Source organism: Lithobates pipiens, unplaced genomic scaffold (genome assembly GCF_037356315.1).
Source record: "Lithobates pipiens isolate NorthernLeopardFrog02 unplaced genomic scaffold, aLitPip1_a1.2 Scaffold_23, whole genome shotgun sequence".
Taxonomy (NCBI): domain Eukaryota; kingdom Metazoa; phylum Chordata; class Amphibia; order Anura; family Ranidae; genus Lithobates; species Lithobates pipiens.
In genome coordinates this window covers 116218724-116241394 of record NW_027507785.1, presented here as the reverse complement: position 1 = coordinate 116241394, position 22671 = coordinate 116218724, and the positions used below count along the sequence as shown (strand labels likewise).

The window sequence follows — 22671 nt, the reverse complement described above, 5'->3', positions numbered from 1 at the left end:
AGTAATTAGGTGACTTCTGAAGGCAATTGGTACTACTAGATTTTAGTTAGGGGTATCAGAATAAAGGGGGCTGAATACAATTGCATGCCACACTTTTCAGATATTTATTTGTAAAAAAAAAAAAATTTAAAACCATTTTTCTTTCCACTTCACAATTATGTGCAAATTTGTTTTGGTCTATCAGAGAAAAACTCAATAAAAAACATTTATGTTTTTGGTTGTAATAAAATGTGTAAGCCCTTGTACACACGGTCGGAGATTCCGACAACCAAATCCGTTGGATTTTGTTCGTAACTGTTGCATACACACGGTCGGACAAAGTTGTTGGAAAATCCAATGTGATGACGTAATTTCGTTACGACGGGACTACGTTCAGGCTAGTAGCCAATAGCTTTGGTGTAGGAATTTGATCTGAGCATGCTTGGCACTTTGTCCGATCGGAATTCTCTACACATGATTGGAGTATGTCTGATCGGAGCATTTTGTCGTAAAATTTTACCAACAAGTTGGAAAACTTGGTCCGTCAGATAGACCGATGTAGACCACACACAGTCGGAATATCCGACAAAACGGTCCGATCAGACACATTCCGTCGGAATCTCCGACCGTGTGTACAAGGGCTAAGATTTCAAGGGGTCTGAATACTTTTTCAAGGCACTGTAAATCTAGTGTAACGCTATAATCGTAGAAGCCCCTGGACAGAATAAGTCCCTTGTTCCTTGTCTCAACCTCCTCAAGAACCTGAGCCCCTCTGACACATTCGGGGTTATTTACGAAAGGAAAATCCACTTTGCACTACAAGTGCACTTGGAAGTACAGTCGCTCTAAATTTAAGGGGTAGATCTGAAATGAGTGGAAGCTCTGCTGTTTTTATCATCCAATCATGTGCAAGCTAAAATGCTTTTTTTTATCCTCCTTGCATGTCCCCCTCGGATCTACAGCGACTGCACTTCCAAGCGCACTGTCAGTCCACTTTCAAGTGCACTTGGAGCGCAAAGTGGATTTTCCTTTAGTAAATAACCCCCACTATGTTGAATGTATAAACATGCAATGTCACAGAAAATCACCTGAAAATAGCAGTAAGGCAGCATTCACACCTGAGCGTTTTCAACTTGTAAAACACTCATAAAAATGCTCATCCCAAAAGTTCAAAAACACCCAAAAAATAAAATCCCATTCATTTAAATGGCCCCTGTTCACATATGAGCGTTCTGTCGTCTGAAGCAAAACACCTGAAACTCAAAAAAGTACATGAGCTTCTTTTTGAGCAGATTACAGGCATTTTTCTGCTGTTTACATTGGTGACCTTTTGACCTGTACAAAATCGTGGCAAAATAATGGCAATAAAGCAGTAAAAACATGCAACTTTCTGCCTGAAAACGATATGCTCAGGTCCGAATGCAGCCCTATACCTCATTAAAGAAGCAGGCATTGTCACTAAACAAAGTTGGTAACAAAGTAAGCATACAGTTAAATCAATGGTGGTAGCATAGCTTCCAACTGTCACTGATTTTGAGGGACTGTCCCTGATTTTCGAGGGACTGTCCCTGATTTTCGAGGGACTGTCCCTGATTTTTGAGAGACTGTCCCTGATTTGGAGCAATGTCCCTCTGTCCCTCTTTCTTCCTCATTTGTCCCTCATTTTGGTCTAATCTATATCGATGTATATAAAATGCACTATTTATCTATCGAAAAGTGTTTGACAATGCTGAACCTTTCATCCAATTTCTAAATTGCTGCATTTGTAAATTCCAAAAGCCAGTATAATGGGAATTAGTAGTGGTAAAAAAGCACTTGTGGGTTTAAACAATCTATTTCCTTTGTACAATTCCCCTTTAGGGGGGGCGTGGCAGGGTGTGTGTCCTATACCTATGTACTTTTGCTAATAGTTGTCCCTCATTCCCATCTCAGAAAGTTGGGAGGTATGGTGATAGTAACACTTTTTAGTATACAGAATCGTGAGTGGCAAAGACTAAGCATAGGATGATGTTTGGTGTTTAGATCAACATAAAAAGTAGAGGAACTTTACTGCCAGAGTACATTATTGGAAGTTATGCTAGGCCTAGACTGACTGGTTCGCATTGTTCACGAGGAAATTACAGAAATGGAAAAGGGGAACAAAAAGGGGGTTGTTGTATGATTAAACAGAAGGAACAGTCCTTTAAACCCTTCTTCTGTCTGCTATAATTGGGACCCTTTAAGAAGAGTTGGTACACTAATTGGCCATCCTAACAAACCAGCATACAATATAGAGTGGTAATGGTGCAACATACAGTACTGTGCAAACATTTTAAGGTCCATTCACACCTCCCATTGCTATATAACGTGGCGGCTGGTGTGCAGAGAAATTCAGCAGGAATCCTCGCTCTGTACTGCTTCAGTCCTTGTTTTTAAAACAAACTTTATTGAAATGTCATAGAGACATTTCGTAAAATTCAATTGGCCCCCAAGTGGCGTGAGGTGGTGCCTCAGGCTGTGCTGCAATGAAAAAATGTAGTGCTTGCACCACTGTTTTTCAGAGCACCATGCCGCACACCACTGCAACGCAGTGGTATATAATAAGCTATAATAAGGCTTACCTATAGGTACTGTAAATATCTCCTAAACATTCATGGTTTGCAATGCATACTAGCAGATTATAACGTAAGTTATAACTTAACTTAAGTACAGGGTAAAAAAAAAACAGCTGATGGTTTACTACCACTTTAATGCAGCAGATGAAAGACACATCATGCTTACTTCCCTTTGACATGTGAAGATGTCCAGCAGTGCCATCTGCACAGAACTGGTGGAAACCAGTGGCGCCCAGGTACAACCATCTACTGTCCAGAGAAGTCTGGCCAGAGGTGGTCTTCATAGAAGAATTGCAGCCATAAAGCCATACCTCCGACGTGGTAACAAGGCTAATGAGGGTGATAGTTATGCCGCGTACACACGATCAAACAATCCGGTGGAAAAGTCCGGCAAACTCAAGTCCGCCAAACAATCCCCCCGTGTGTAGCCTCCTTCATACTTTTTTGACCCGACAGTACGGCGGACTTAGAATTTCGGTTTGCACAACAATCTGCCCGCCGTACTCGCATTTCGGCGGACAATCCGGCCGTGTGTATGCCAGTCCGCCGTACTTTTGAAATGAGCAGACTTTTCCCGCCCGGAGAAAAGTCCGCTCATTTCGAGCGGGTCTCCAGGTAGGCGGGGCCCGCGAAGGAGACGTCGCTGGCCCCGCCGCCTGGTATGGACTTAAAGGGGAACCCCAACGCCGAATCGGCCCGAGAAGAATAAGAAGAAGAACGGAAGGCGGCAGCGACGACAGAAGACCGGGCCACCGCCTGTAAAAGAGCTATAAGAAGGCGCGGTGGCCCGGCAGAAGAACCGAAGAGGGGGACAAGACCCCCGAAGTCGGGAGAAGAGGCCGGCCGCGAGGAAGAAAGCCGGACTCCTCCACTAGCAAAAGAGCTACAAGAAGATAGCGGAGGAGTCCAGCGAGAAGACCCCCGAAGACGAAAGACCCCCGGAGCTGTGCAATAAAGTATTTTATCTTGTGTGTTGTGTTTTTTTTGTACTTTTATTTTACAGGTGAATGGGTAGGGGTACATTGTACTCCAAACTCATTCACATAGGGTGGGGGGCCGGTATCCGGGGGCCCCCTTATTAAAGGGGGCTCCCGGATTCCGATAAGCCCCCCGCCCGCAGACCCCGACAACCAACGGCCAGGGTTGTCGGGAAGAGGCCCTTGTCCTCATCAACATGGGGACAAGGTGCTTTGGGGTGGGGGGGCCGTGCGGCCCCCCCCTTCCCCAAGGCACCCCCCATGTTGAGGGCCGGCCGGGTAGCGTGCTCGGACAAGGGTCTGTTGTGGACTTGGGGGGGACCCCCACGCCGATTTTTTCCGGCGTTGGGGGTTCCCCTTTAAGTCCATACCAGGGGGCGGGGCCAGCGACATCTCGTTCGCGGGCCCCGCCTACCTGGAGACGCGCTCGAAATGAGCGGACTTTCCTCCGCGTGTGTGGGCGAGTCCGTTCATTTCGAAAGTACGGCGGACTTAGTACGCCGTATTAGTCCGCTGAAAAAGTGCCGTGTGTGGGCAAGTAGCCCGTGCGAAAATTCCGACAGTTTGGCGGACGTCCGCCAGACTAAGTACGTCGGACAGACGGCTACGTGTGTACGCGGCTTTAGGGTGCTTTGGACTGATGAATCAAAATATTTGACTTTAGTAGGAGGCAGTTTGTTCGCAAAAGGGCTAAAGAGCAGTACAATAATGAGATTAGGCAACAGTGAAGCGCAGTGGAGGTTTGGGGCTTCATTTCTGCAAATAGAGTTGGAGATTTGGTTAGGATCGATGGTGTCTTTAATGCAGGGATCTGTGGTTAGTTCTCCAAGATGTTTGGAATAGCTTACCTGCTCCTTCAAAAATATGCAAATGTACCTAAAAGAATTGATGCTGTTTTGAAAGCAAAGGGTGGTCATACCAAATATTGATTTGATTTGGATTTCTCTTCTGTTCTGTATTTCTGGAACTTTTTGACACCTGCCTAAAACATTTTGTTTAATAGTGTATATAGTAGAGATGCAATGTCCAGGAGAGTATAAACGCAGGTAAGGTAAAGTGTGGATGCGTTATATTTATTGCCTTGACTAAAATTACTTAGTTCCTGCTAATAATGCGAATGATGGGCGATGAGCCCTCTCACCAGTCCTTGCGATACGGCTGTGAGCTTGGCTTGGCTGGAGAGCTTGGCTGGAGAATGGGGTGCCCTGCACTCTCCCTATTCAATGCCTATGGAATTCAGCAGTGGGTGAGATGACATTCCAATCCCTCTGTAGCAATTGTGTGGTACAATCACTGTGGTCATTGATGTGCATCAAGGGCATCTATCTCTTCCTGGGCCTCCACTCGATCCCTAGGTCAGCCTTGCTACAATTTGTCAGTGGCTGCAGGTGTGTATTCCCTGAATCTTTAGTGCCAAGAGAGTAAAGTTTTGCGAGGCAGTTCAGTAAAAGCCATTTCACCACTCCCCCTGCACCTCGGCACTTTTACCACTGGCCCCATTGTATGGCTGCTATCTTGAACTACAGCTCCCAGGCTGGTTTGACTATGGCTCTCCCCCTGCTGGTTGGAGAGGATATTGCAGCATAACATCAGCATTACAGTAGAAAGTAGAGCAACAAAGGGCATTGGCTCATTCTCCATGTTGTTGTAGCCCAGCACTTGGCTATACTAGGAAAAAATTGTAGCACTTCAGAACTTTACATTAGTAAAAATTATAACTTACCATGTTTAATTCCAGACAAAGGAGCCATAAAAAAATTCCTGATGTATTTAGCAGCACAATTCATGTAAGAAAATGTAATTTATTAATTATATAACATCTGGGATGCATTATTTTTTATGTTTAAGCCACGGGAGCCCATACAAAGGAGCAAGAGGGCTGAATGCAGCCAATTTAACAACAGCTTGTTATGCCTGGACTAAAGCTGGCTATACACTATTATATTTTTTGGTTGAGCCTGCATAATTCATCCGAATTCCCCTGTTAGGCTATTTTATATTGACAGCCAAAAGCAGCGGCTGTCAGAACACTTAAACAGCAACTGCATCTGATTGGATTCAGCCTCTGTTCAGCAAACAGTTCTCAGCCCAGCTCAACTGATTAATCAATCAAAGGGTGGCATGTGGGTAAGGACCAACAGGGTGACCCACTAAGCAAAATTTAAACAGTGTATGGCCACTCTATAGCAATCACTCTAGCAGCATCTGCTTTAGCAGCCTTATGGAATTAAGTGCAGAACCCTTAAGAACCCTTAAAAAAGCAAGGGTAATGTCAGTGTTCTGACTGAGGAAATGTAAAAAAGAAAGCTTTGGAATAGCACACTTGCACATCACCATTGCTTTTTGTACTCTATCACTAATACCTAGCTCAGTGCATCTAAAGCTGGCCATACACTGTTGGAATTTTGCTTAATGGGAGACCCTGTCAATTAAAAAATTCAAAGGAGCCGAGTGGAGATTTGTCTGGTGTACATCAGCTGCATACAATCAGATGCAATTGTGGTTTGGGTATTCTAACAGCTGCTGTCAGTGGCTTCCAGCATAAAATAGCCCAGCTGGACAATTGGTCCATCTGCTGGACAACTTCAGCAGGCAGAACAAAAAAAGATAATAATGCAGTGTTGGCTGGTGCTCCATCGGTTGGAGGGAGAGGCATGAGACAGACCTGACCACACACATCCCCCCCCCGTCAATCCAGCCCACCACCCCCCACCAAACTCCCCGCGTCACTGGAGCCTGCCACTGCACACCATTGCCACACTCCCCCTGGTTGTCGGCTCACTCGCCCTCCAGTCTGCCAGATCCCCATTTGCCCTGCACTTACCCCATGCAGGTCATGGCTGTGGCTTCCCCCTCCATCTCCTCCGTGTCCTGGCCATCGCTTCTCCTCCCGGCCAATCAGGTCTTAGGACTCTCGGCCAATGGAATTTTAGGACTCTCGGACATAGGGGGTCTCAGGACCCGCTTCCTGATTGACCAGGAGGAGAAACAGGAAGACATTAGCGAATAATAATTTGCTAATGTCACAAAACAGGGTGGGTTCAGGGCTCAGTGCTCTAATCACGTGCTTAAAAAAAAAACGATTGGATTCAATGTGTCCAGCACCCTGCATGGAGTTTAGGGGCTGAGTGCATGGATTAGGGGGGCTGCGCCCCTAAGGAGCGGCCACCACTGTAATAGTGTATAGCCAGTTTTAGACCAGGCATGGTGGTCCTCAGGGATTTAAACATAAAAAAATAATGAACCCCAGCTGTTCTAGTTTACGAATTATACTTCTATATGTGAATTTTCCCAGTGAATTGTGGGGGGGGGGGGGGGGGTGTCAGCACAGATCTTGGCCACTAGAGGACAGGCAGGCTGTACTCCCAGCACAACCAAAAAACTGACCACAATGTCGCTATTGTCTTTCTGTTTCTCCTCCCAGTCAATCAGGAAGCGGGTCTTGAGACTCGATTGGCTTGGAGTCCTAAGACCCAACTGGTCGCAGGTCCTAAGTCCTGATTGGCCGGGAGGAGAATCGACTGCTGGGACTTGAGAGGGGACGCAGGGGGGAAGCCACCAGGTAAGCGCAGGGGCTGATGAGGGGCCTGGCAGGTGATGGGCGAGTGATGCAGTGATGGAGCACCAGCGGGAGCGGCGATTGAGCTAGCAAGCTCTGGAGGGGTGATGTACAGTTTGTTGGCTGGCTGGGGAGGCTGCTGGCCGCCCCGCCCCAAGAAAATTGAGCACCAGCCGCCACTGGCATTATCCAAGGTTTGTTGGAGAGCCCAAATAGCCAAATTAATACTCACAAACAACAAATGATAAGCAAAACACTCTCTGATGGTCAATCTCTGATCAACATTCCTCAGAGCTCAAAAACTCGTTTGAGTCCCGAGGAAGGGGATGCCTCCCTGAAACCCGTTAGCCTGCCGACAACGCCAATTGTGTGGTCATCCATTGCCACGTTCATTGACCATCAGTGATTGTCTTGCATATCACTTCTGTTGTTTGTATTAATTTGGCTATTTGGTTTAATGCAATAGGCGTTTGTGTGTTCTTTTCTTAATATTTCATGTCTGAGGTTTAAAACCACTTTAGGTAGGTTTGGCCCTCAATAGACATAATGCCCCCCCCCCCCCCCCTTTGAAGACGTAGTGCTCTTAGGTTGGTCCGGTGTTTCATAAGTCCCATAAATTTTTTCATTTCTGAAATACCTCTTTGCAAGAACTTTTTTCTTTTGACATGCATTGTTTGTTTCAAGCATGTCAAATGATTTTCCCATTGCCAAAAGAGGTTCCTACATTTTTCTACACAATGAATAGAGAACAATAGAGAATTTAAAGGAACATTCCAATCTGATGCATCTCTTTCCTATATGATGGCAGTCACTCAATAATCTCTATCACAGCTCTATGTGGTGTAAAACTGCATACAAAAAGTAAATCATCCTCCTTGTAACTCAGTCCAGTCTAATCAATGCTAATTATTCTTCATTAGCATGACATGCCGTGGGTAACAAAAGTCTTTATTAGTCTAATCTCATCAATTATAGTTGCGGACCGGCATCACAAGGGTTATTTTTTTCCTCCCAATCTTTATCAGTCATTTCACATGTATGTGTGTCCCATGGTTTGTGTCACTGTGTGACCGGACACTGAGTGATAATTAACTTCCTGACTCGTTTTAACTCTACCACAACTAGATTAGATGTTAAAATACCTAATGTACTCATACAGGGCACAGGAACATTCACAGGGGAGCAAATCCAGTGGCACACAAAAGGGACATAGGCAGGTTAATACAATGTACAACATTACATAAAGAAGGCAAAAGAGATATTTATATACCAAAGAAGACTCAAGGACGGTGACACATACAGTGACGCAGACTGAGCAAGCAATGTATGCAAAGGCACAAAGTGACATAAAATGAAACAGCGCTGTATAAAGGGACATAGAGTATTATAATGGTAAGAGGCAGTAAAAAAGGCAGTAAGTTCATGTTGTTCTCAATGACAATGATAAGTGGCCATAAACAATGAGATTCACCAAAAATGAAAAGTCTTATACAGAGTAAAGGGGTGAAATGCTGCAATAAAAACTTGTATGGGGAGTATAGGTTCCTACATACAGGCTTATTAAATATACAGTAAAGTACAAAAAGTGCATTCATCCCCCCAAAAAACGATCCTAAATAATATTTTAATGAGCTAAATCTGACCAGTTGCTATTGGTAACATCACCTCCAGCATCATCACAGTTTTTTTTGCACTGTCTTACAAAGTCTGATATATTGTAAAGAATAATGAGAGATAGAAAAGCGATGAATCATAGCAGGTATAAGAAAAACAGGGTCACGCAATTCATATGGGGGTCAAAGTGCAGCACGCTAAGGACCCCTAATCTCATTTTATGAGCAGGTTGCAGATACAAAAGGCAAACACAGATTAATATCTCATATATTCAACATGACTTTACAATGCAGATGCAGAAGTGTGTTGCCTGACAAATACAAGGATAGACAAGAACTGCCGCTTACGGTCGTGGAAAGCATGGAAATACAAAGATCATATAAAGACTAATATAGTAATAGCTGTATTTAGTGATGTGCAGTAACCCAAGGCATTGGTGTTAATTAACTTAATTGCTGCTAGCTCATGAGTCTAATTACACTTTGTTTTAAGAGAATTCTAAATATTTAAGTGAAGGCAAGTTCATCAATATGGTGCAAGAATTTTATATATTACTTCCACATACCTGTGCAAGGTCTCTCCTATATCAGATGTGGCTCACTAATTGGGAAACAAAACAGTTGGGTGCTTCTTGCAAGTAGGCAGAGGTGTTCTTTGCAGCCCCTGATGACTTGCTTGGGTCAGTTTCACCTGTACAGGTGCTTTTTTTTCCCCCGGGTGCCTCTACTGGCTCTCCAATTTCACGCTCCTTCTTTCTGTGCTTTTAACCTGTTCGCTCTGTTTCAGTCTCCCTGTGTCTCTATCTCCCCGTATCAAGGATTTGTCTGACAGTGGCACACAGGTTGCAAACCAATCAGGGGCTGAGAAGGTGGAGAGAGGGGGAGTGAGTGGGAGTGAGGGAGAGAAAGCTATAAATACATAGGGAGAGAGAGGGATGGACACAAAGAAAGAGTGAACATTTAAAAAAAGGAAATTGAGAAAAAGGTGAAGAAAGAATGAAGAAGAGGCATGCATTGACTCTTTTCCTAGCTGTGCTGTATATTGGATGCATCTCTGCACTGATGCCATCAGTGGATACATGTCATATTTCAAAGTATTCATTACTGAGGCAGGGGAAATGTTATTTCCCGAAAAAGGGACCCAAAAAATAATAAAAAATAATCCCCCTGCCTGCAACCCTTTCCACTGTACCACTAAGCAGTTAATATAAAAAGAGGTTCCCTGTTAAGTGGCAGATAGTGAGTTAATGGGAGTCATGGAGTGACCTCCCCCACTTCACTGCGTCATTCCTCACACTCATTCTCCCCCTCTCTACCTCATTCATTTTTCCGCATGCATCCATCCTGCCCCATTCATATCCCTCTCCTCTGCTAACCCCTACTCACTGCTGACACACATACCAATGCACCCATAGCTTGTACTTATACAGCAGCCATCTAGGGGAGATAGACACATCATCCTATATCACTAATTACATATCTATTACATGGTCCAGCAAACACTTGCTGCAAAAAAAAAACACTGCAAGCCTCTGCTTTTTCAAAAATAACCTATAGCTTGTACATGTGCGTCCAGAAAAGTCATAAAAAAGTATTTAAAATCAGCAGCCCACATGACGCACAACACAGTAATTAAAAAATATTTATTTATAGTCCAAACCGTATACAGGCGTACAAGAGAACAATGGGGGGTTTTTTTTTGTTTTTTTTGTTCAAAATCGACAGCGAGGATAGCAATGAATAATATTAAGCAACTAGGGAAATGGTAAATCCAGGAAGTCAAATTTCCCTAGGTGACGGAAAGAACAACATCGTGTTCGAGGAAAGGGTTGGTGGCAGAGGGCTTGCAAGTGTCTGCGGTAGCAGGCTGGGGATTCCTCTTCCAAGACCCTGTATAAAACAAAAGACAGGCGAATCAGACACAGGAAGAATAGAAACAGTGAGACGCTGTACTGTACACAGCAGTATCCGAGCCCCTTTCACCTCTTGTCAGACTAGAAATGATGCCATGACACGCATTCTTAGGAATTTGCATATTGACAGCCTTTGTTAGCGTTTTTCTGAATAATGTGATGAAAAGGAATAATAGAGATGGTTATATTAGAAAAATAAGCTGAAAAAGACTTACGGATTTGTGATTAAAAAGAATTTGTCACCACACATATCCAAGACTTGCATTTCCCTTCTGAATGCAGGTTTTTTTTATTAGAAACCAGAAATATTAATAAACAGAACCTGTGCACACCAAAAATGAATCCCATTTAATATTGATGTTTCAGGGACGCCGGAATTTTCCAAGTGATCCTAAACAGAATGATGAGTTATGACTGGCATAAAAATCAGGTATGCCTCTGTGGTCATTATGCCACAATTGAGAGTTTTATCATAACTGTAAGCCATGATAGTCTGCTGTGTGCCTGAATGGTGGCAATAGTTAGACACTCTAAGGGTTAGTGGAATGATGTCAAAGCTTTGAGGGATAAGTGTATAATCATCATCATACCGACAGACAGGAGGGAGCTTTCACTGTGTTGGATAATAAAGTATACCTTACTTAGGCAGATCGTTATCTTCCGATATATAAAAATCCTGTGTAGGACATTGCTAAGGATGTGCATATATAAGGATTGCAATGATAATGGATAACCAGTGATACTAACACTTTCCTAACATTCAATACCCTATGGCACTAGATATTTCTAGCACCCCAAAGTCTAAAACACATTATATTACTAGAATAACCATCTGTGCACTGTGAGGACCTTCTCCAACATCTTTCATCTTTGTAATCTTTTATTCCTGACAATGGGTTCAATGCTGTAAAACATGTTTTCAATGCTTTGCCCGATATTTCTACACTACCCTACATTTAAAATATTTTGCCTCTAGCATATCACTGTGAACAGATAAATCTACTCTGGGTACCACTACTACTACTTCAACAACTAAGGGGACAACAATGGGCAGGTTGACGGTCCTGTTATCTGCAAATCTAAATATTTGGGTGAAGAAAGATTCATCTGTATGGATGCCACCCATGTGTTTAGGTGGATGCCCTGCATTGATGACCTTTTTCATTATTTGGAAAAATACACAGCACCAATCTGAGGACTGCATCCACATAATACATTGTATATTTCCCTCTACTGTATTCAGAGGCAAAATTGGTGCTGACTAAAATTCAGAGGATTAGCAGGTTGAGTCCTAAGCCTATGTATTAAGAAGGTAGAAGTCTGATGCCTGCCACGTACACACAACCGGACTTTCCGGCAGACTAGGTCCAACGGTCTTCCAGAGGGACGTTCGGCGAAGTTCCGACAGACTTTCCAAACAAACGGGCTTGGTCTGTTCGAAAGTCCAGCTGTTTTGAACATGATGATGTAAGGCGGAACTAGAAAAGGAAGTTCAATAGCCAGTAGCCAATAGCTTCCCTTGCGTTGTATTTGGTCCGTCGGACCAGCATGCAGACAAACGGTTTTCACGATAGGGATCGAGTCCGTTGGACAGATTTGAAACATGTCCTATTTCTAGGTCCATCGGATTTTTTAAATGAAAAACGATCGGATTAGCCCACACACGATTGGATTGTCCGATGGACTGATTCTGTCGGACCTAGTCTGCCGAAAAGTCCAGTCGTGTGTATGCGGTATGAGAGTTCTTCGTGTCTTCATGTTGACCCTAAATATTAGTATGAAAGCCTATTTATGTCTATCTTCAAAAAATATACCAGAAGGTATAAAACAGTGGTCTCCAAACTTCAGCCCTTTGTTTACCTTTATCCAGCCCCTGGGGTATTATTCCTTCCACTAATATAAGGCACTATTCCTCCCACTGACACCAATGATGAGAAAATGTATCATTATTATTATCATTCCTGATACCAATGATGGGGAACTCATTTTTCCACCAATGCCAGAGATGGGGGCACTATTCCTCCCACTGAAACCAATAATGTAATTTTATTTACTCTTACTCACCACCAAGCCTATGGCATTGTATACTCCCACCAATGCCAGGCACTTTCTACTCCCACTGGCCACAGTCCAGCCCCCTGAAGCTTGAAGGGCAGTAAACTGGCACTTTGTTTTGGAAATTCTGAGACCCCTGGTATAAAGGATGTTACAGAATTGAATGTCTACTTCCAGAAATGCAATAGGCTCCTATTATGTATTGCTGAATACAATGCTTCTATCAAGTTATCATTTCAACAGCGTTACAATTAAATAAAAAATTTTGATATACGTGCATGTGAATGTAATGCTGCCTAATGATTTTGACTTGCTGTCCCTCCCTTAATGAAGGTTATCAGTCTGCTCAGATACTCTCTGTGGTTAGCTGATCTTGTTTCTGCACTCCTTTAGCAGTGATGCTAATTGTATTGATTAATAGTAGCCATTAGAGCAGTGTTTCTCAACCAGGGTTCTGTAGAACCCTAGTGTCCCTTCTGAGGTTGCTAGGGGCTCCTTGATCTTTGGGTAATAGTAGATTGATCTCCCTCCTTCACTGTTCATCAATGCAAGGCAGTAATTTTCCACTACTTCTCAACTTACGTTAGATTGGACCCTAAGTGCACTTCATTACTCATTATTCTTATATTTAAAACCTTTCTTTGATGTATTATTCACACTATTGTATCATGAGCTGTAGGAATAATCATTTTTTAGCACGGTTTCCGAGAGAATCTGAACATTATTTCAAGGGTTCCTCAGGGGTAAAAACCTTGAGAAAGAATAGAGTCTTCAAACCTGTTCATGCAATACGATTGTCAAACTGAGGAATAGCAAACACACATTAACGTGAATATCATGTCAAATTGCAGGAACATGGCAGGTAAATGGTATAATAATGATTTAAAATATGTGCTCTCTAATTATATGCTTTTCCCTTTAGAGTTCCTATAAAAATGATAAGGAATAGTGATGCTGTAAACATGTTTGCAACTCCATTCGTATACACGAATGACATACACACAGTATATGGGATCTGTTTGACCTGATCTTTCTATACTGAAATACAGCTTGGTCACCCACCTGTCCCCAGCCTGGGATTTTGACAGTAGTGGAGCAGCAGAAGATTAATGAGTTTACCTCCCCTTCTGCCAGCATGTTACTTGTCAGCACGTGTACATTGAAATTTATATTAGACACATAACTGCAGTAACTGCAATAATTGGTATCCTCCTCTGTCTACCCGGAGACAGATCGGAATTAAAAGCAACCTGTAAGCTCAGAAACATGGAAACCAGAATGCAGTAGGAATCTCTGGGTCTGTTATCTTTATCTTTGCTTCACTATTTTGTACATCATTGAACTGGAACAAGCATGTGCACACCACCATGATTTTTAGTGGTGGGAAGCTGAAGATAACTTTCAGAATGTCAAAAAGCTAGCATAATGAATCATAATTAAAAGTCAGAAATGTTTAACAGTTTCAAAAATACAGCCAATAGCTTTATAAAGCAGGTGCCAATGAAAATGAAGAATAAGAATCAAGATAGCTTTGAATTGCGACCTACACGTCCTTCCAAGACATCTAACCATGATAGGGCAGCAGGGTGCACAAGTTGTTAAACATATATTTTTAACTTTGAAGGCAGATAGGCAAACCTTTTTTTCTAAGTGAGGAGTTTGAGATCCATTGTGAACTGACCTAAATCACAGTCAGATATCTACAAATGTCTCCTGATTCACCATTTTTCTATTTTTTAACCTTTATAATAATATGAAGGAAACTAAGACATCAAACATATGGGACAAAAGTATCAGAGCTTTGGCTGTCAGTACAGCCCTGCATTTAGCTGTAAAAGGAAGGTTTTAGAATCTGCTGCAGGTATGCAGTTTTTTATAGGGTCTCTTTAATTCACTTCACTTCATTTAGTTAAACAACAGTGCAGGGTCTAAAGCTTTGAAGTCATTACCAAGGACACTATTTGGATGGAATTTGTACATTTTCTTTGTGTCTGCTTAGGTTTCAGCTGAGAACTCTGGTCTCCTGGCACGATCCAAAAAAGTAATGGGTAGTGTGGGTGTATATGTATGACTTTAAAGTGTAAGCTCCTCTGGAGCAAGAACCCATGCAAATGGTTTTCAGTGAGGTACTACATAGTAGGGGTAAAACAAGTGGGAAGGCTGGCCTGTATTTGTGGGAGGAGTCTGAGACTATATAACCCTCCTCCTCTGTCAGGGCCAGGGTTGGGGTTTTCTAGGTGGGAGCTTGTCTTTGCAGAGCGGCGGTCGGCCGCCTCTCTCCCTCATCTCTGGGTCCACTGGCAGTCGCACCGTTCTGCTCGGCATTTTATCAACAAGCGTGTGGTAAATACCAGTCCAATTCTCCCCTTCTGGGTTCCCCCGCTGGTCATTTTCTTTTCAGCGATTGGTTCAATAGGAAGCTAATTCCTATGGGGTCACTCGTGCAGACCCCATTCCAAGCTACTCTGCCTGCGTGCACATAGACAGACAGCTTAGCTTGGTTCTGCCCCTCACTCCATCACAAGCTGCATCATGTTTTCAGTGATGCTGCTTTAGTCATTGCTTTTTAGCGTTCTGCCAGCGTTTCTGTCATAGCGTTCTGCCAGCGTTTCTGTCATAGCGTTTCTGTCATAGCGTTCTGCCAGCATTTTCTGTCATAGCGTTCTGCCAGCGTTTTTTCTGTCATAGCGTTCTGCCAGCGTATTTCTGTCATAGCGTTCTGCCAGCGTATTTCTGTCACAGCGTTCTGCCTGCGTATTTCTGTCACACCGTTCTGCCTGCGATTTTCTGTCACAGCGTTCTGCCTGCGATTTTCTGTCACAGCGTTCTGCCTGCGATTTTCTGTCACAGCGTTCTGCCTGCGATTTTCTGTCACAAGCGTTGGGCCCAGCAATTTCTGTCACAACGTTCGGCCCAGCATTTCTGTCACAACGTTCGGCCCAGCATTTCTGTCACAACGTTCGGCCCAGCATTTCTGTCACAACGTTCAGCCCAGCATTTCTGTCACAGCGTTCGGCCCAGCATTTCTGTCTCAGCGTCCGGCCCAGCATTTCTGTCTCAGTGTTCTGCCCAGCTTTTCTGTCACAGCGTTCTGCCCAGCTTTTCTGTCACAGCGTTCTGCCCAGCTGTTCCTGTCACAGCGTTCTGCCCAGCTGTTCCTGTCACAGCGTTCTGCCCAGCTGTTTCTGTCACAGCGTTCTGCCCAGCTGTTTCTGTCACAGCGTTCTGCCCAGCTGTTTCTGTCACAGCGTTCTGCCCAGCTGTTTCTGTCACAGCGTTCTGCCCAGCTGTTTCTGTCACAGCGTTCTGCCCAGCTGTTTGTCACAGCGTTCTGCCCAGCTGTTTCTGCCACAGCGTTCGGCCCAGCATTTCTGTCACAACGTTCTATCCAGCATTTCTGTCACAGCGTTCTGCCCAGCATTTTCTGCCCAGCATTTTCTGTCACAACATTCGGCCCAGCATTTTCTGTCACAACGTTTGGCCCAGCATTTCTGTCATAGCGTTCTATCTAGCTTTCCTGTCATAGCGTTCTGTCCAGCATTTCTGTCACAGCGTTCTGTCCAGGTTTCGGTCATAGCATTCAGTCCAGTTTCTGTCACAGCATTCTGTTCAGCATTTTCTGTCATAGCGTTCGGTCCAGCATTTCTGTCACAGCGTTCGGTCCAGCATTTTCTGCCACAACGTTCGGCCCTGCATTTCTGTCATAGCATTCGATCTAGCTTTCCTGTCATAGCGTTCTGTCCAGGTTTCGGTCATAGCATTTAGTCCAGTTTTTCTGTCATAACGTTCGGCCCAGCATTTTTCTGTCGTAACGTTCGGCCCAGCATTTTCTGTCGTAACGTTCGGCCCAGCATTTTCTGTCATGACGCTCGGCCCAGCATTTTCTGTCATAAACGTTCGGCCCAGCATTTTCTGTCATAACGTTCGGCCCAGCAATTCTGTCATAGCGATTGGTCCAGCATTCTAGGTTACAGTATTCTTTCTAGCTTTCCTGTCATAGCATTTTGTCCAGGTTCGGTCACAGCATTTAGTCTAGCTTTTCCGTCATAGCGTTCGGTCCAGTATTTCCGTCATATCGCTCTGTCCAGTATTTCCGTCATAGCACTCTGTCCAGCATGGCGGTCATAGTGGTTTGCCCCTGGAGTTCTATCATAGCGTTCTGCCAGCATGTCTGTCATAGCGTTCTGCCCCGGGATTTCAGTCATCGTTCTACCCAGGTTAACTTTTAGTATTTCTGTCATGGCATTGTCGTGACATTTTTTCTGTCAGTATTTCTGTCATAGCGTTTCTGCTCAGCGGTTCTGTCATGGTGTTTCAACCTCTGTGTTGGCTTCAGAGTTCTCAGAAGGGCGTTGTTCACTTATGACATACTCTGGTAGGTTTGTCTGCATTGATTGTCATGTCTCATCGTTTCTGTGTTCATGTTTGTACCGGGGTCAGTTAGCTAGGGCTCGCACATCGGGATCTGTCACGTCTACAGGTCCATACGGGCTGAGGTTACGTTATTAATGATTGTTGACCACAATCTTCTCGCCTGTATACCATACGTCATACGATGCATGTTCATTCACCACACCTGTACGTCTACCCACCACGGTCTGTGGGTACTCTAGGCCTGAGTTTCTGTTAATTACCTGTCTCTGCGCTGCAGGTTACTCGGGTTAACTCACTATTTCTCAACTCACACACGGGGGGGGGGGGGGGGGTTCATCATTAGGTTCATTCATGCGCTGTGGTCTTGACTTTTCTGCCATGTTCTCATTCTTAGGTAGGCAGAGGGGCGTTGTTGTTCTCATGTCTGGTTGTCTGTCTTTCTTTCTAGTTGCGTTTTCAGGTGGGCCATCTTGGCATCCATACCAATATCAACCATGCCTGCACTCACGTACAGATGTCTTTTCGCCACTGGGCGCACCCTCAGGTTGGAAGCAGACGTCAATTTTCTTTAGTGGACATCCTGTTGCATAGAGGCCCTGGTTACCGCCCTGGGATTCATACTCTCAGGGTGTGTCCAAGCCACGGTCCTTAGGTGGTAGGTTGGGCGACGTCGTCACCATTCTGGATTCCACTCTCAGCTCCGATCTCTTGTCTAGGAGGTTGCCTGGAGTACTGCTCAGGGACGTCGGTCCAGTCATCTTTGCTCCTCCCCGGTTTGTTCCAGGTGGGGAGGGGGGTGCTTTAGTCACTTTGGGCATGGCTGGTTCATGCCATGGGACTTATTCCCCTGGGTTGGAGTCTGTTTCTCCTTCTTCGGTTCAGGATTCGGTCTCGGTTGGTAGGTCTCGGGCAGTAGCACGACCTGTTCGCATCCGGTGGGACCAGTCTGTCTTGGTGTCGCCATGTTGATGATGCTCATTGCCATGGCACCTACTCCATCACATCCATCGGGCAGCCAGGTTTCCTCTCCTATCACTGGTATTTTTGCCACTCACCCTCTCACTTCCTCTTACCAGGTATGGGAAGGGGTGTTTCACGGTGCTTCTTCTGGTGTCTGTTGTAGGGGTTCTTCGGGTCAGCCCTTGCTCTCTTTTCCCCACGTATCCTCTCATTCATAGCAGTTCATTCTCATGTCCGGGTCACCTTGGGCATCAGGCTCATCCTATCCTTCACGAGACGTTCAATTGGGTTTGCGTAGCTTGCAGGCTCTAAGGAGGTTCCTTCTCATCTCCAGGTCTGGAGTCGGTGGGTTCTACTCTCACAGCGGATACTTACCGGTTACTTACGGTTGGCGTTTGGGCATACGTCATTTCATGGATGGGATCTCTACCTTCCCTCTCCCACCTAAACTTGTGTCTTTTTGCCCTCTTTTCAGGCATACTGACCATCCAGGCCATGGCACACCTCAGGCCTTGTTTCTTAAGTAATATTGCATTTCCCACTTGAAGACTCCGATTACAAGTGGGAAGGCTGGCCGTAGGCCAGCCTGTATTTGTGGGAGGAGTCTGAGACTATATAACCCTCCTCCTCTGTCAGGGCCAGGGTTGGGGTTTTCTAGGTGCCCACCCACTCGTTTCCCCCAGGTTATTCACTCATACTCATAGTATTTTTCTTATTCTTACATTCAGGGTATGCCCTCTTTTCAGGCATACTGACCATCCAGGCCATGGCACACCTCAGGCCTTGTTTCTTAAGTAATATTGCATTTCCCACTTGAAGACTCCGATTACAAATAATAAACAACCCATGTTGCCCTGTTGCATCTCTGAGATTTAAAGAGCAGCTGGAAGCCCTGGAGTTAAAAGTAGTCTAACCTTTCAATGTAAAGGAGGACAAAGAAGATAGAAAACCCTTGGATTTTTAGCTAGCAAATAACTTGGTGAATAGGGAAGCAGGGATGTTCTAATTTTGAAAGCAAGTGGTTACCTAGTGAATTTTTATTTTACTTTAAATTGCATCAGATTAAGGGGTACCTGATATCTGATCACCAGGGGCAACTTACAACTACTGAAGGAAAATATATTACACATGCTCTCCCCCACCTCATTCCTGCAACACCTTTCTGGGGTAGGGCATCAATGGTGCACAAAAGAGTGGTATCCTTTAACACCTAGTAGACTGGTGTTTTGATACCACATTTGTAGGGCTGTTCTTAGGCACGGCTCTGATTCTGAAGGGTAGATGGGCTGATATCAGCATATGATGGAGCTATGACTAGTATAGCTTCTTGCTATGAGGATACATCCATACCATGCAGGATGGACTCATCATTTTCACCTAGAGGGAGTGTTATAATTTATCTTTTTTTTTTTTTAACTTTGTGAATCACTGCTGGATTAGCAGGTGCAAACCTAGAAAACATAAAGATGGTCACTCATCTTTACAAAAAGGTTAAATCTTCCTAAGCATGCTCGGTACACTTTACATAAGGAGTGGAAAGACAGTGAGAATAGTGACTGGTTTGACTTGCATTTCTTTTAGACAAATTGAATGACAATGTTCCCAAAAAGCACTGGTTAATCTTCAATAGATCCAACAAAATGATTACCTCTGGTCTAATAAAAATAAATATTTTCTCTCTTATAGAAAGAGGAATGATATACAACTGGTCACAAAAGTGGTCAGTTACTCAGAAGGTATTAAAGCTAAAGGGTCAGCATAACACCCAGGCAATGAGCATTTTCAGAAGAAAAATTAACAGTAGTAACCCTTGTTTCTCTTTCACATCAGCGACAAAGCCACTGTATGCTCCTTAATAGCCAAGGCAATACAAAACAGATTTGGTTTTGAGTGGCACAATCATTAAAAGACAAAAAGAGCATATATATCTTATAACATTGTGAGGAATTCCTCAAAAACCACTAAAGAAACAACAAGGAGAACATATGCGCACTCAAATATCAAAAAAGTTTATTATCAAAAACACAGATACTTTTCACCAATATAACAAACCTCCTTAAAATTTTCTTCGGAGACTAATCAGTGAGTGATACTATGAGGCATACATCCGGGAGAGAGAATACATTCAGTATGTCTTTCATCGTTTGATCTCATACTAAATTTTAAAACGCGAAGAACCCAGCGTGTGAATTCCTCTTACCTGTATTATGGCCATGAAAGACAATGTTTCAGCTTTATGCCAGGTTGTAACAACATTTTTCCTTCTCAGTTGTAGTCCTATGAATCTACCACAATCTGGGTAAAACAAGAGTTGAGATCTTCCAGAGATCATTCAGACTCTATCAAACCTTACCTAGTCCACCAAGAAAGGAATAGTTCCAATAAGACTCAAAAGCATATTGCCATTGTGGTTAGTTAATTGGCAACCTAAAACTGATCCAACCATGTGTATGTGTGGCTGTGATCAAAAACTTTATTGCTGTAGTATAATATGAGTTGCTCCTGATGCTGTTAACTGATGTGAAAGGTTTAAAATTCTCTGTAATGTGCAGCGGAATATATTGGTGTTATATATATATGTGGAAAATTAAGTAATTAAATAGACAACTATAGCCAACACCTATTTGTTTCAGATAGAGAATGGAATGGTTAAAACCCTGAACCCATAAACTTTTGGATTCCAAGTCGTGGATATACAGTAGATTTGGGTTACTGTTCCATTTTTATGCTTGACATAATATTATGGTGAACATTTAAACAGGAACGCATTGATAATAAATCTATGGCTTACTCACTTATTGTGAAAAAAACAACCTTTCCATGCTTGTTAATGTGTTCTTCAATAACATTAGCATCCTTTTATCAGCTGGACCGGTAAAACACCAGCCAGCTGGAAAATCTAAATGCAAGGCTGTCCACAGATTCAAGTAAATTAAAGCAAATCTAAACTGTATCTGAGCACTACAAACTGAAAACACTATTTAATTCATTTTTAATATTCAAAGCAAACTCACTCATCCATCCATGTTTACATGCTTTATTGTGTTGAGAAATCACTTTGAAAAACACCCTCTAGCATTTCTAGATGTGGCCATCTTGAGTAAGGGCTAATGATTTATGTAGCATTTACTTCTTAAAATCCACCTGCCCTTAGCTCAGGTATGCAGGTGGGAAAGTGTGCTTAACTGTGAAAGTCCCTTTTCCAGGTGACAAAAAAATGCCCAGGAAGACTCCTGGGATGTATGACATCTAAAAACCACTGTAGCCACCACATATAGACATCGGTAAACTGCACATTTTGTTGTGGGGCACACAATGCTGTGCAACTCAAAAAAAATACATGTCAGGCGGCCACAGCACCATCAGTAAATCTACACCTACTGCTTCAGTGACAGCAGGAGATCAGAGTGAAAGTCTCCTCCCCTGCTCCACCCATCACTTTCCTTCCCTGCTCCGGATGTCCCCTCAGTCTAAGCTCCCATTGTATATGATCTTCTAATGAGTACGTTTAGAGAGGAAGAAGAGTTGTTCTGAGGGTTCTGTACCTAAAAGTGGGAAGTGGCCGTTTTCTGTACTGAGGTTTCTCTATCTGTGTTTGTAGAGGCTTGTCTGTATTTAAGGGTTGTGTTTTTGGTGGGGATGTCTGTACTGATGGTTTTGTACCTGTGGGGCATGGGGATGTCTATACTGGGGAGAGGGGAGGGGTTTATGTACCAAGGGTTCTGTACTGGATAGAGAGTTGTATGTACCGAAGGGTCTGTACTGGAGAAGGGGTGTCTATAATGGATAGAGATTTGTATGTACCGAAGGGTCTGTACTGGAGAGGGAGTGTCTGTACCTAGGGGTCTGTACTGGATAGAGAATTGTCTGTACCGAAGGGTCTGTACTGGAGAGGGAGTGTCTGTACCTAGGGGTCTGTACTGGATAGAGAGTTGTCTGTACCGAAAGGTCTGTACTGGAGAAGGGGTGTCTGTACCTAGGGGACTGTACTGGGGAGGGGGGTGTCTGTACTAAGCGGCTGCACTGGGGGGAATGATGTCTGTACTAAGTGATCTGTAGTGAGGGGGGTTTCTGCTGAGGCAGTGGGCTGGGAGGGAGATTTGGGCAGGTTAGGAAGGTCAGTCTATACTGAAAGGTCTGTGCTGAGGGGTCTGTGCTGGGGGTGAGTCGGTGCTGAGGGGTGGGTATGTGCTGGGGGTGAGTCTGTGCTGAGGCGTCTGTGCTGGGGCTCTGTGCTGAGGGGTGGGTCTATGCTGAGGGGTTTGTGCTAGGGGTGAGTCTGTGCTGAGGGGTGGGTCTGTGCTGAGGGGTCTGTGCTGGGGGTGAGTCTGTGCTGAGGGATGGGTCTGTGCTGAGGGATGGGTCTGTGCTGAGGGGTCTGTGCTGGGGGTGAGTCTGTGCCGAGGGGTCTGTGCTGGTGGGGTGGCCTGTCTGTGCTGGGAAGGTTGTTCTGCATGGATGGGTCTGTGCTTAAGATTGGTGTGTACTGACAGGTGTGTGCTAGCAGGGTCGGTCTGTACTGAGGGGTCTGTCCTGGGGGTCAGTCTGTACTGAGGGGTCTGTGCTGGGGGTCAGTCTGTCCTGAAGGGTGTGTGCTGAGGGGGTTGATCTGTGCTGGTTGGTCATCCGTGCTGGAGGGGTCAGTAT

General features: G+C 44.3%; 2 protein-coding genes across 2 annotated transcripts in view; both read right to left on the bottom strand.

The window, feature by feature from the left end:
* The window catches only part of SSTR3 (somatostatin receptor 3), a 65094-nt gene extending 54844 nt beyond the window's left edge, over nucleotides 1-10250 (bottom strand). The window contains exon 1 of the mRNA XM_077452244.1: nucleotides 9289-10250. The gene's annotated coding sequence lies outside the window, so the exon portion shown is untranslated. The remainder of the gene's footprint in view (nucleotides 1-9288) is intronic.
* Nucleotides 10251-10350: 100 nt separating this feature from the next.
* RAC2 (Rac family small GTPase 2) overlaps nucleotides 10351-22671 on the bottom strand; it is a 125905-nt gene continuing 113584 nt past the window's right edge. The window contains exon 7 of the mRNA XM_077452245.1: nucleotides 10351-10612. The gene's annotated coding sequence lies outside the window, so the exon portion shown is untranslated. The remainder of the gene's footprint in view (nucleotides 10613-22671) is intronic.